This window comes from Physeter macrocephalus, chromosome 20 (genome assembly GCF_002837175.3).
Source record: "Physeter macrocephalus isolate SW-GA chromosome 20, ASM283717v5, whole genome shotgun sequence".
NCBI lineage: Eukaryota > Metazoa > Chordata > Mammalia > Artiodactyla > Physeteridae > Physeter > Physeter macrocephalus.
The window spans coordinates 45,957,439-45,967,767 of record NC_041233.1 but is presented as its reverse complement, the minus strand read 5'-3'; the positions used below and the strand labels follow the sequence as shown (position 1 = coordinate 45,967,767).

The 10,329-nt window shown below is 41.6% G+C and overlaps 1 protein-coding gene across 10 annotated transcripts in view; it reads left to right on the top strand.

Annotated features, from left to right (window-relative positions):
* Positions 1-10,329, top strand: part of SGMS1 (sphingomyelin synthase 1) — a 301,381-nt gene that overhangs the window by 228,909 nt on the left and 62,143 nt on the right. For 8 of the 10 annotated variants that reach the window (XM_028481655.2, XM_055081266.1, XM_024121175.3 and 5 more), the window contains one exon: positions 5,784-5,902. The exons of the other annotated variants lie outside the window; for them this stretch is intronic. The gene's annotated coding sequence lies outside the window, so the exon portion shown is untranslated. The remainder of the gene's footprint in view (positions 1-5,783; positions 5,903-10,329) is intronic. 10 annotated transcript variants of the gene reach the window in all.

Here is a 10,329-nt window from a genome sequence, read left to right as displayed (position 1 = left end):
GCTGCAGGTTCGTAGTTCCCGTTGTTTTTGGTGTCTGTCCCCAGTGGCTAAGGTTGGTTCAGTGGGTTGAGTAGGTTTCCTGGTTGAGGGGAGTAGTGCCTGTGTTCTGGTGGATGAGGCTGTATCTTGTCTTTCTGGTGGGCAGATCCACGTCCGTCTGGTGGTGTGTTTTGGGGTGTCTGTAGCCTTATTATGATTTTAGGCAGCCTCTCTGCTAATGGATGGGTCTGTAGTCTTGTCTTGCTAGTTGTTGGGCATAGGGTGTCCAGCACTGTAGCTTGCTGGTCGTTGGGTGAAGCTGGGTCTTGGTGTTGAGATGGAGATCTCTGGGGGGTTTTCGCCGTTTGATATTACGTGGAGCTGGGAGGCCTCTTGTGGACCAGTGTCCTGAAGTTGGTTCTCCCGCCTCAGAGACACAGCCCTGACGCCTGGCTGGAGCACCAAGAGCCTTTAATCCACACGGCTCAGAATAAAAGGGAGAAAAAATGGAAAGGAAAGATAGAAAGGAAGGAAGGAGGAAGGGAGGAAGGAAGAGAGAAAGGAAGGCAGGAAGAAAGAAAGAAAAAGAAAGAAAGAAAGAAAAGATAAAATAAAATTATTAAAATAAAAAATAATTATTAAGAAGAAAAATTTTTTAAAGAAAAAAAAAAACAGTTCGGTCAGAGCCCTAGGACAAATGGTGAAATCAAAGCTATACAGACAAAATCTCACACAGCAGCACACACGTACACACTCACAAAAAGAGAAAAAGGGGAAAATAATAATATGTCTTGCTCCCAAAGTCCACCTCCTCAACTTGGAATGATTCGCTGTGTATTCAGTTATTCCACAGATGCAGGGCACTTCAAGTTGATTGTGAGCTTTAATTCGCTGCTTCTGAGGCTGCTGGGAGAGACCTCCCCCTCTCCTCTTTGTTCGCACAGCTCCTGGGGTTCAGCTTTGGACTTGGCCCCGCCTCTGCGCTAGGTCACCCGAGGGTCTCTGCTCTTTGCTCAGATAGGACGGGGTTAAAGGAGCACCTGTTTCGGGGGCTCTGGCTCACTCAGGCCGGGGGGGAGGGAGGGGTACGGATGCAGGGAGAGCCTGCGGCGGCAGAGGCCAGCGTGACATTGCACCAGCCTGAGGTGCACCGTGCGTTCTCCCGGGGAAGCTGTCCCTGGATCCCGGGACCCCGGCAGTGGCGGGCTGCACAGGCCCCGGGAGGGGCGGTGTGGAGAGTGACCTGTGCTCGCACACAGGCTTCTTGGTGGCGGCAGCAGCAGCCTTAGCGTCTCATGCCCGTCTCTGGTGTCCGCGCTGATAGCCGCGGCTTGCGCCCGTCTCTGGAGCTCCTTTAATCGGCTCACTTAATCCCCTCTCCTCGCGCCCCAGGGAGCCAAGAGGGAAGAAAAGGTCTCTTGCCTCTTCGGCAGCTCCAGACTTTTTCGCGGACTCCCTCCCGGCTAGCTATGGCGCACTAGCCCCTTCAGGCTGTGTTCACGCAGCCAACCCCTGTCCTCTCCCGGCATCCGACCAAAGCCGGAGCCTCAGCTCCCAGGCCCCCCGCCCGTCTCGGCGGGTGAGCAGACAAGCCTCTCGGGCTGCTGAGTGCTGGTCGGCACCGATCCTCTGTGCGGGAATCTCTCCGCTTTGCCCTCCGCACCCCTGTTACTGCGCTCTCCTCCGCGGCTCTGAAGCTTCCCCCTCCGCCACCCGCAGTCTCCGCCCCGCGAAGGGGCTTCTAGTGTGTGGAAACCTTTCCTCCTTCACGGCTCCCTCCCACTGGTGCAGGTCCCGTCCCTATTCTTTCATCTCTGTTTTTTCTTTTTTCTTTTGCCCTACCCAGTTACGTGGGGGAGTTTCTTGCCTTTTGGAAGGTCTGAGGTCTTCTGCCAGTGTTCAGTGGGTGTTCTATAGGAGCAGTTCCACGTGTAGATATATTTCTGATGTATCTGTGGGGAGGAAGGTGATCTCCGCGTCTTACTCTTCCGCCATCTTCTCTCTCCAGCCGGTGTCTTTTGTAAAACATGATTTATGCATTTGATTTATGGACATTACACATATATAAAGTATCAAGTGTTCTGAGTAAGAGTTGAACATAATTTCAGTGCAGATATTTTAACTGATGTTTATTATTCAAGGAATTCTTTGTGTAAAATAGGATAATCTAATTTTAATATGAAGTTGCTTTGAAAAAATTAAGGGAAAGCCAAGCCAGCTAAAATCAGGGGGATGTGTATTATGGAAGATGTTAAACAACAGGCAGTACTGTTTTCAAACTTTTTTTGTTTGTTTGTTTGTTTAACATCTTTATTGGAGTATAATTTCTTTACAATGTTGTGTTTGTTTCTGCTGTATAACAAAGTGAATCAGCTATATGTATACCTATATCCCCATATCCTCTCCCTCCCACTCTCCCTATCCCACCCCTCTAGGTGGTCACAAAGCACTGAGCTGATCTCCCCGTGCGATGCAGCTGCTTCCCAGTAGCTATCTATTTTACATTTGGTAGTGTATATATGTCAGTGCTACTTTCTCACTTCGTCCCAGTTTACCCTTCCCCCTCCCTGTGTCCTCAAGTCCATTCTCTACGTCTGTGTCTTTATTCCTGTCCTGCCCCTAGGTTCAGCAGACCTTTTTTTTTTTTAGATTCCATATATATGTGTTAGCATACAGTATTTGTTTTTCTCTTTCTGACTTACTTCACTCTGTATGACAGACTCTAGGTCCATCCACCTCACTACAGATATCAAACATAGTTAATCAAAATAGTTGGTTAACCACAAGTTGTCATACCAAGGTTCTGGTGTTATCAAATAAATAAAAGACACAGATCTGCAATGAGTGCATTAACCAATATGCAAATGGTACAGCCAAAATAATTACTGAAGTACTTAGAAACAGTTTTGTTTATAAAATCAAAAAGCTTCATACAAAGTCTAATGAGATACAGGGCTTGTTAGAGGTTTTATGTTTTGTGGGCATAGCTGGACTAAGCAGTTCTGCAAATGGGCGTGGGCCTCCAGACCCAGACAGCTATGGAAGGGCTTTTGTTTGGGGGAGCCGGTAGTAGCTGTGTGCATGTTGGTTGGAGGTGGGGGGAAAGACACACAGAAAGACTTCAGTCAAATCTTAGGCTCTCACTGAGAAACTGCTCTCACAGCCTGGTCTCAGCTTTGCTAGTCTTTGCCGTGTGATCTTGGGTAAAGCACTTGCTTTGATGACCCCAGTTTGTTTAGAATTTGAAGATTCAGCTAGAAGCTAATTTTACAATCGGGGTGCTTGAATTCCCCACTATGTGAGGTAGTAGGTCAAGAGGTGTGAAGTAACATGATAAACACATATTTCTTAAAGATTTGGGCAAAGAAAGTGGTTTTTGTATGACTATAACCATTATTATAGAGAATACAAAAATACAAACTTTACATGTAATTTTAAGGTCAACTAAACATAAAAAATTGTCCTTCTTAAAAAGTCTGTGCATCCAGACTTTTGAGTGGCTATGTTTATCCTCTCTCTGCCCACAGGAGTCTTGGGAGAAAATGTTCAGAATGGTGGTTGATATCTTTGCCAGTTGCTAGATGCAATCTAAAATCTTCTTTCACTCTTAATTTATATTTACTGTTCCTCTTATAAGAGCCAATCATGGTCACTTTCCTTGTCAGTAATCAAGTGTTTTTGTTCTTTTGTCCTTGTATGCGGTGGGTGACTTAGAACAGGGTGTGTCCTGTGAGGAGAGTAATTCCTATTATATTGGAAGAGATAGTCTCATTTGTTTCATTCATTCTGCAGTATCCATGGGGTGCCAACTCTATGCTAGGTACTGTTTTGGGCTTTTAATAAATCCATTTTCTCTGTTTCAGTATTTAACTCTGCTAATATTTTGAGTAGATAATATATTCACATGGTTCCATGTTCAAATGGTAAGAAAGGATGTACAGTGACAAGTATACTTCTCATCCTTGCCACCCAAGTCCACTCCCTGGAGTCAGTTCACATTGACTATTTTGAAGCTTTCAAGTCATATTTTATGTATATATTAGCAAATATGTATATATCTCCTTCCTTCTCTCTCTTTTAGACCCATGGTATTATACAATACGTGTGAATCTGCTCCCTTGCTTTTTTCATTTAACAATTACATTTGCATTTTTTTAAGTCCTGAAGCATGTACATCAGACTGTTAGCGCTAGTTATCTCTAAAGGATGGAGTTGAGGAAGCTTGCTTGCCCTCCCTCCCTGTCTTCCTTCCTTCCAGTCTAACTTGAATGTACTTCTGTATCGTTTGAATCTTTTATAAGGAGAATATATTGTTTTTGTAGTAAGGGGGAAAGTCCTTTTTGAAGAGAGAAAGAAATAGCTTTGCCTAAGTGTTGAGGAAAGTGAAACTGTGTGGAACTTCCTTCTCTAGGAAATGTATCCCCTGATGTGACCCACTGCTTTGTAGACGTGATTTGCGTTCAGGAATTGTCTGCGTGGTACATGCAGATGGCGCCCTGGAGCGCGAGGGGCACTCCAGGAAGGGGGACTGTGTCCGCAGCTCAGGCTCCCCACGAGCGCTGATGTTGTCTCTCAGCTGTTGGAGCCAGGCTGGGCAGTGGACGTGTTAGCCTGGGCGGAGGGCGGAGGAGGTGGGAACGCCCTGTGTTAGTTAGGGGCCTCCCCAGTGGTGGAGTGTTTGACCCAGAAGTATGCTCCTGAAACCGCTCGGAAAGAAGAGAGACGAATTTGTCGGTAACAGGGCTTGTGGTAACAGTGCACCTCATTTTAAGGAACTGAAAACACGTTCCAGAGTCTTCTCTCAGCTTTATTACCCCATGGTTTGAAGGGAAGGGACGGCTTCCCACTAGGAGGCGTCCTGCTCAGTAGTGGAGCACACAGACATTGGAGCCCAGTGTCGGAGCCCTGCTCGGGTGTGTGACCTTGAGTGTCTCACCTCACTTCTGGGGCCTAGGTCCTCACCTGTCAATAGGGATTCTTCACCCTTTTCGTAGGATTGCTTTGACTGCTATGAGATTATAGTGTAAAAAGCTTAGGTCCTGGTAAACTCTCAGTAATGTTAGCTAGGAGGCGGAACAGGAGGGTGAGAATACAAGGAAGTAATGGACCTTCCCTCTCACACGTGGACCAGGAGTGCGCGGAGAAAAGACCCTGGACTCTTGACGACCCCGCTTAGTTCTCTGCTTAACCCGCCCTCTGAAAATTCAGTGCTCTTCAAAGTCATTTATAGATCACTTGAGCCAGTGGTCCTCATCCTGGCCTGGGAGCCAGAGCATCAGTCTCCATCTGGCAGATTGGTCTTTGCAGAGAACTACACACGCATGTTATTTTACCTCTGTGGCATCCAGGTTCCCACTTTGGCATAGAGAGAACTTGGTAGGTGGCTGTTAATTTCCTGGTCTCTTAAGGTACGGATGCTGTAAAGCTTGGCTGGTAATAATAGTATCCTATAGAAGACTGTTGTATCACATTATTGATTTTCTAGTTATCAATACTTCAACACTTAATGATGCTCTAATGCCTTTGTAATCAACATCTAAGCTCTATGGAGTAATACAGTACATATTTATTACTCTCTCATGTCTGTGAATAATAATGTGGTTTTCCAGAGCTGAGGTTAAATCCACAAAGGCTGTGGTGCAGTAGTTTTATGATCCTTCATATGGTCTGACGGAGAAGTATTTAAAATCCAGGTCCCCGCAGGATTAATTTTACATTTACTTTATTTTTGGTTTCTTTAGGGTTAGGCTTATATTTTAAAAGGAGGGATATATTTTAACGACCGTATGTTATGTGTGTCCTAGAATTGCCCTCCTAGCTGTCTACGCCTGAGTATAACAGCAGAGGCAGCCGCAGAAGAAAAAAGTTTGATGTCCTATGTCACAGCCTAAAAATCCCTGCAAGAGATCCCAGCAAGCAGAAGGTAATGATTTTACAAGAGAGAACAAATGAGGGAGAAGCCTCCATGGTGTATAGCAGGGAATTGGTTCTTGCATCATGGGGTTAACGTGTCAGAAATCAAGCACAAATGCCTTCATGTTCTCTGGCTGTACGTGCAATGCCAGTTTTTTCAATGGAAAGATGAGATGGAGTAAGAGGGATGTGCTGTTGGCTCTTCCATGCCTTCCCCCCTCATCTGACATCTTTCCAACCTACTCCCGCAATGCTCCAACCCACTTTTTTCCCCAGATCTCAGATTTCTTTGTCTTAAGCCATAGTGATTATTTTGCAGAAAAAATAGTAACTTACTTAAAAAGTAATAATAGTGATTGATTTCATGGAATATGCATAAATTGCAGGCACTGAGTGCTTTACATATTTCATTTCATCTTCTTAACTTTATAACAGCTTCTTAACAGCTTTACAGGTAGTTTTGTCTTTATTGGACACTGCGGGCACTGGGGAAGTTAAAAAACTTGTCCATGGTCACATGGGCATTGGAACCCAAGTCTACCTAATTCCAAAACTTCTGTTCTTAGTTTGGATTTTACCGTAACAATAGCTGCCACTTGTTAAAGACAAGTTCCAGAAACACCGCGTACAAAAACAACTTTCTGAGGTTACCAACTTAAACAAGAGATCAGGTTAGCATTACACCCGACATGACATATAAACATCATGTACCCTTTGACACGATGTACTGAATAGGACACAACATCACTTCTGGGTATTCCTGCCAAAAATGTATCACTTTAATCATGAAAACATCTGAGAAACCCAAACTGAGAGACATTCTTCAGAATAACTGTTATTCTTCAATAGTGTCAAGGTTGTAAAGGCAAGGAAAGATTGGGGAACAGCCATGTATTGGAGGAGATTAAGGAGACACAATAACTAAAAGATTGTGGGAACAGAAAGAGGACATCCAGGGAAAATTGGTGAAATTCAAATAAGATCTGTTTTTAAGTTAATAATATTATAACATTGTTAATTTCCTGATTTTGATAACTGTGCTATGGTTATCTAAGTCATTAACACAGGAGAAATGAGGTGAAGGGTATACCTCAGTTTTCTGTTCTATTATTGCAGCTTTTATGTAAATCTTAAAATTAAAAGAAAAAGAAAAAAATGTTTTAAGCCAGCTGAGATCGATATTAATTCTCATTTTAGAGATGAGGCAACAAGAGTTTCAAATGTTAGGTAACTCACCTAGGATCATACAAATGGTAGTTATTATTAGCGAAGGAAGGAGGAAGAATTTAACCCAGTCTTAGAGATTCCAAAGCTCATTTTAACCACTATGCCATATGGCTGCCTCATGTTTAAATATGTGTGTTCAAAACATTAGCCCTGAGCCAAACTCTATCCCCATTAGACACTCCTTATACTGGGAGAAGAAAAAAAAAGGAAGAATAACAACTTTGTGCCTGTTGAAAAAAAGCAATGTGTATATTTTGTTACTATTATAAAATTATATGATATAGTGATACATGTTTTGTGTATATATAGAGCAATATTAATAGAGAATTTTATATTTAAGGCAATTTAAATATCACATGATGCAGCCAAATCAAAGTTATATAAATTTTTACCAACAAAAATGAAAACTATTCATTATAAAGCTGTTCTGATTTTTTTCAAATAGTTTCTACATCCTGCATCTCCAAATTATAAATACCATGTTTCTGTCTCTTCTTGTTGCCCAGCTCTCTCAAGCTTTTCTCTATAAATATCGTTGGCACAAGTGAAGCTTATACTGTTTAATGCAAAAGATACAAGAAGAAAACCACTTTTTGTCTTCCTGGAAATTGATATTTTGGAAAAATGAGTAGATTGTTTTAAAAGTTCAGGCCAAAGAGGAGAATGCAAGAAAAAAAAATCATCTATAAATTTTTTAAATCTTGATAAAATATAATTACACTGGAAGTCTTTTTAACTTTAAAAGAAAAACAGAAGTGGATCATTGGGCTCTGTTCAAGTCTAAATAACTTAGTGATAAATTCTGGAAAATTCTTTGATGTAATATAATTGTAGCACTATTTCATTGCTAAAGATCTAACTTGAGATCACTTACTTTCTGAGCCTCCATGTCCTCACCTGCAAAATTGGCACAATAAACTTACCCAAAATTTTTGCTTTGAGAATTGGGTAATTTTATAGTTTATAAAGTACCTTCACATAAGAGATTTAAGCATTCATTTTTTTTAAGTTTTTTTTTTCCTTCTTAATAAGAATCTATTGTACCGTTGATTGTAACTCCTGAAGTTAATAACCTACTTCTGAAGACTTTGACCTTTGTTATTTTGATTTGCTTGTATTAAGTGTTTCAAAGAAATGCAGAAAACAAGTTGCTCTTTGCCAAGAAGTTACACCAACCAGCATACTGTGGTGCTATTTTTAATAGTATGTAATTCCTGTGGCCATTTGATAAAATCAGAAGCTCATAAAATGAAGCCCAGAGTGACAGACCGAGGAAGTTCAGTTTCATGAGACCAGAGCTATTTCCAGGAGTTCTTTGAGAGGAACTCTAACTTGGATCTGTCTGCTAAATTTAGTCTGCCAGCTCCACAGTTGCTCCTCTGTTTCTGTTGATAACACGGGACAAAGGTTGTGTCTGGGGGTTTTTCAGTAGGAGGTGGGTGGGGAGAGAGGGCAAGTGTGTATGTGTAATTGAGGGAGGGCATCCACTTTTAAAACAGCTATTTATTTATGTTTTTTTATTATAGCCTTGTATTGATTAGAAAAATAATGTTCATTATAATGAATTTTGAACTGTAAGAAGATAAGTAGAATTGTTAAGTCACCAGAGGTAACTGTCATCAGTGTGGTGTGTAGACCTGAAGTCTTATCTTCTGTGCGTAATGTATTCTATCTGCGATACAGTTATCACAGAACCACGATCATGCCATATATATATACTGAACAGAAACTTGCTTAAAATTTGCAATATAGAATATCACATACATTCTTCCACATCATTGAACATTTTCCAAGAAGATATAAATTATAATTTTGTGGAATTATTTATAAGGGTACTGATTCATTTAGTCTGTTTCTTATTGTTGAACATGTGGATTCCTTTCTTCCACCTGAGATTGGTGCCAACTGAAATCCACAGGTCAAAAGTCAATTAACTGTGATCCCAATTCTTAATTCCCAAGTTTAGTACCATGTAAAATCTACCTAATATGAAAGGTATATATACGTGTATCCATCTAACAATCTAATTTTATCTAATAGTTTTAACCTGGTAGTACCAGAGAATTAAAAAGAAGAAGAGGAAGACGAAGACCTGTCTCCTACCCTTGTGCTTTACAGGTGGAGAGCAGGGTTGCCTGAAATGCCACTTTCTTCTTCACCACACTGTACAGCACAGGGATGTGAACATTTAGCAAGTGATGGGTTAGGATTTCATTCCTTCCTGAACCGCCCCATGTCCCCTTCCACACGGCAGTTAAACCCCTGAAAGGTGGATGGGAAAAAGACAAGAGGCGAAGACAGAGGGATTCACCAGGGCCACGCAGACCTGCCCCCACCCCAACCGAGCCTGCGGCGGGCCACTCATGACTCCATTCAGCTCAGCGGCTGAGCATGGTTGGCTTTTTTTTTTAACATTTTTAAAAATTTGTGGTAAAATACACATAACATCACATTTACCATTTTAACCATTTTAAGTGCACAATTTAGTGGTGTTAAGTATATGCATTTCTTGTACAACCATCACCAGTGTCCATCTCCAGAACTTATCACCCCAAACTAAAGCTCTTAGTTGTTTTTTAAATGTTAAAATTGAGAACAAAAACAGGTTCCTAGGGGCAAAGCAATTTGATTTGAAGTAAATTGCAAATAGGGATGGAGGAAACTCACACGAGGACTTTTCCCCACTGTCCCTTCTCTCTCCACTTCCGATTACTTTCTTAAAGACAAAATCTGTGGTCATGGTAGCACCACGCTTCTGCGTAGGTAGTGCTCCCAGAGTTCTTTGCTCTTGTTTGCACCTCAGTACACTTTCCCAGAATGGCTTTTTCAGAACACTCTTCTCAAACTGTTTTACATACCATGGGAATCAGACAACACTGTTAAAATTCTCAGTTATATATTTGCTTTAATGTTCATTAGTTTAAAAAAAAAATTGCCAGTACATTAAATATCTGTTTTCATGGATATTGTTGCCAAGGACAAGACAGTGTTTTGTGTTTGTTTTTAAATTTTATTTCATTTATTTTTTTATACAGCAGATTCTTCTTAGTTATCCATTTTATACATATTAGTGTATGTTTGTCAATCCCAACCTCCCAATTCATCCCAATACCACCCCCACCACCCCACCAGTTTCCCCCCTTGGTGTCCATATGTTCGTTCTCTACATCTGTGTCTCAATTTCTGCCCTGTAAACTGGTTCATCTGTAC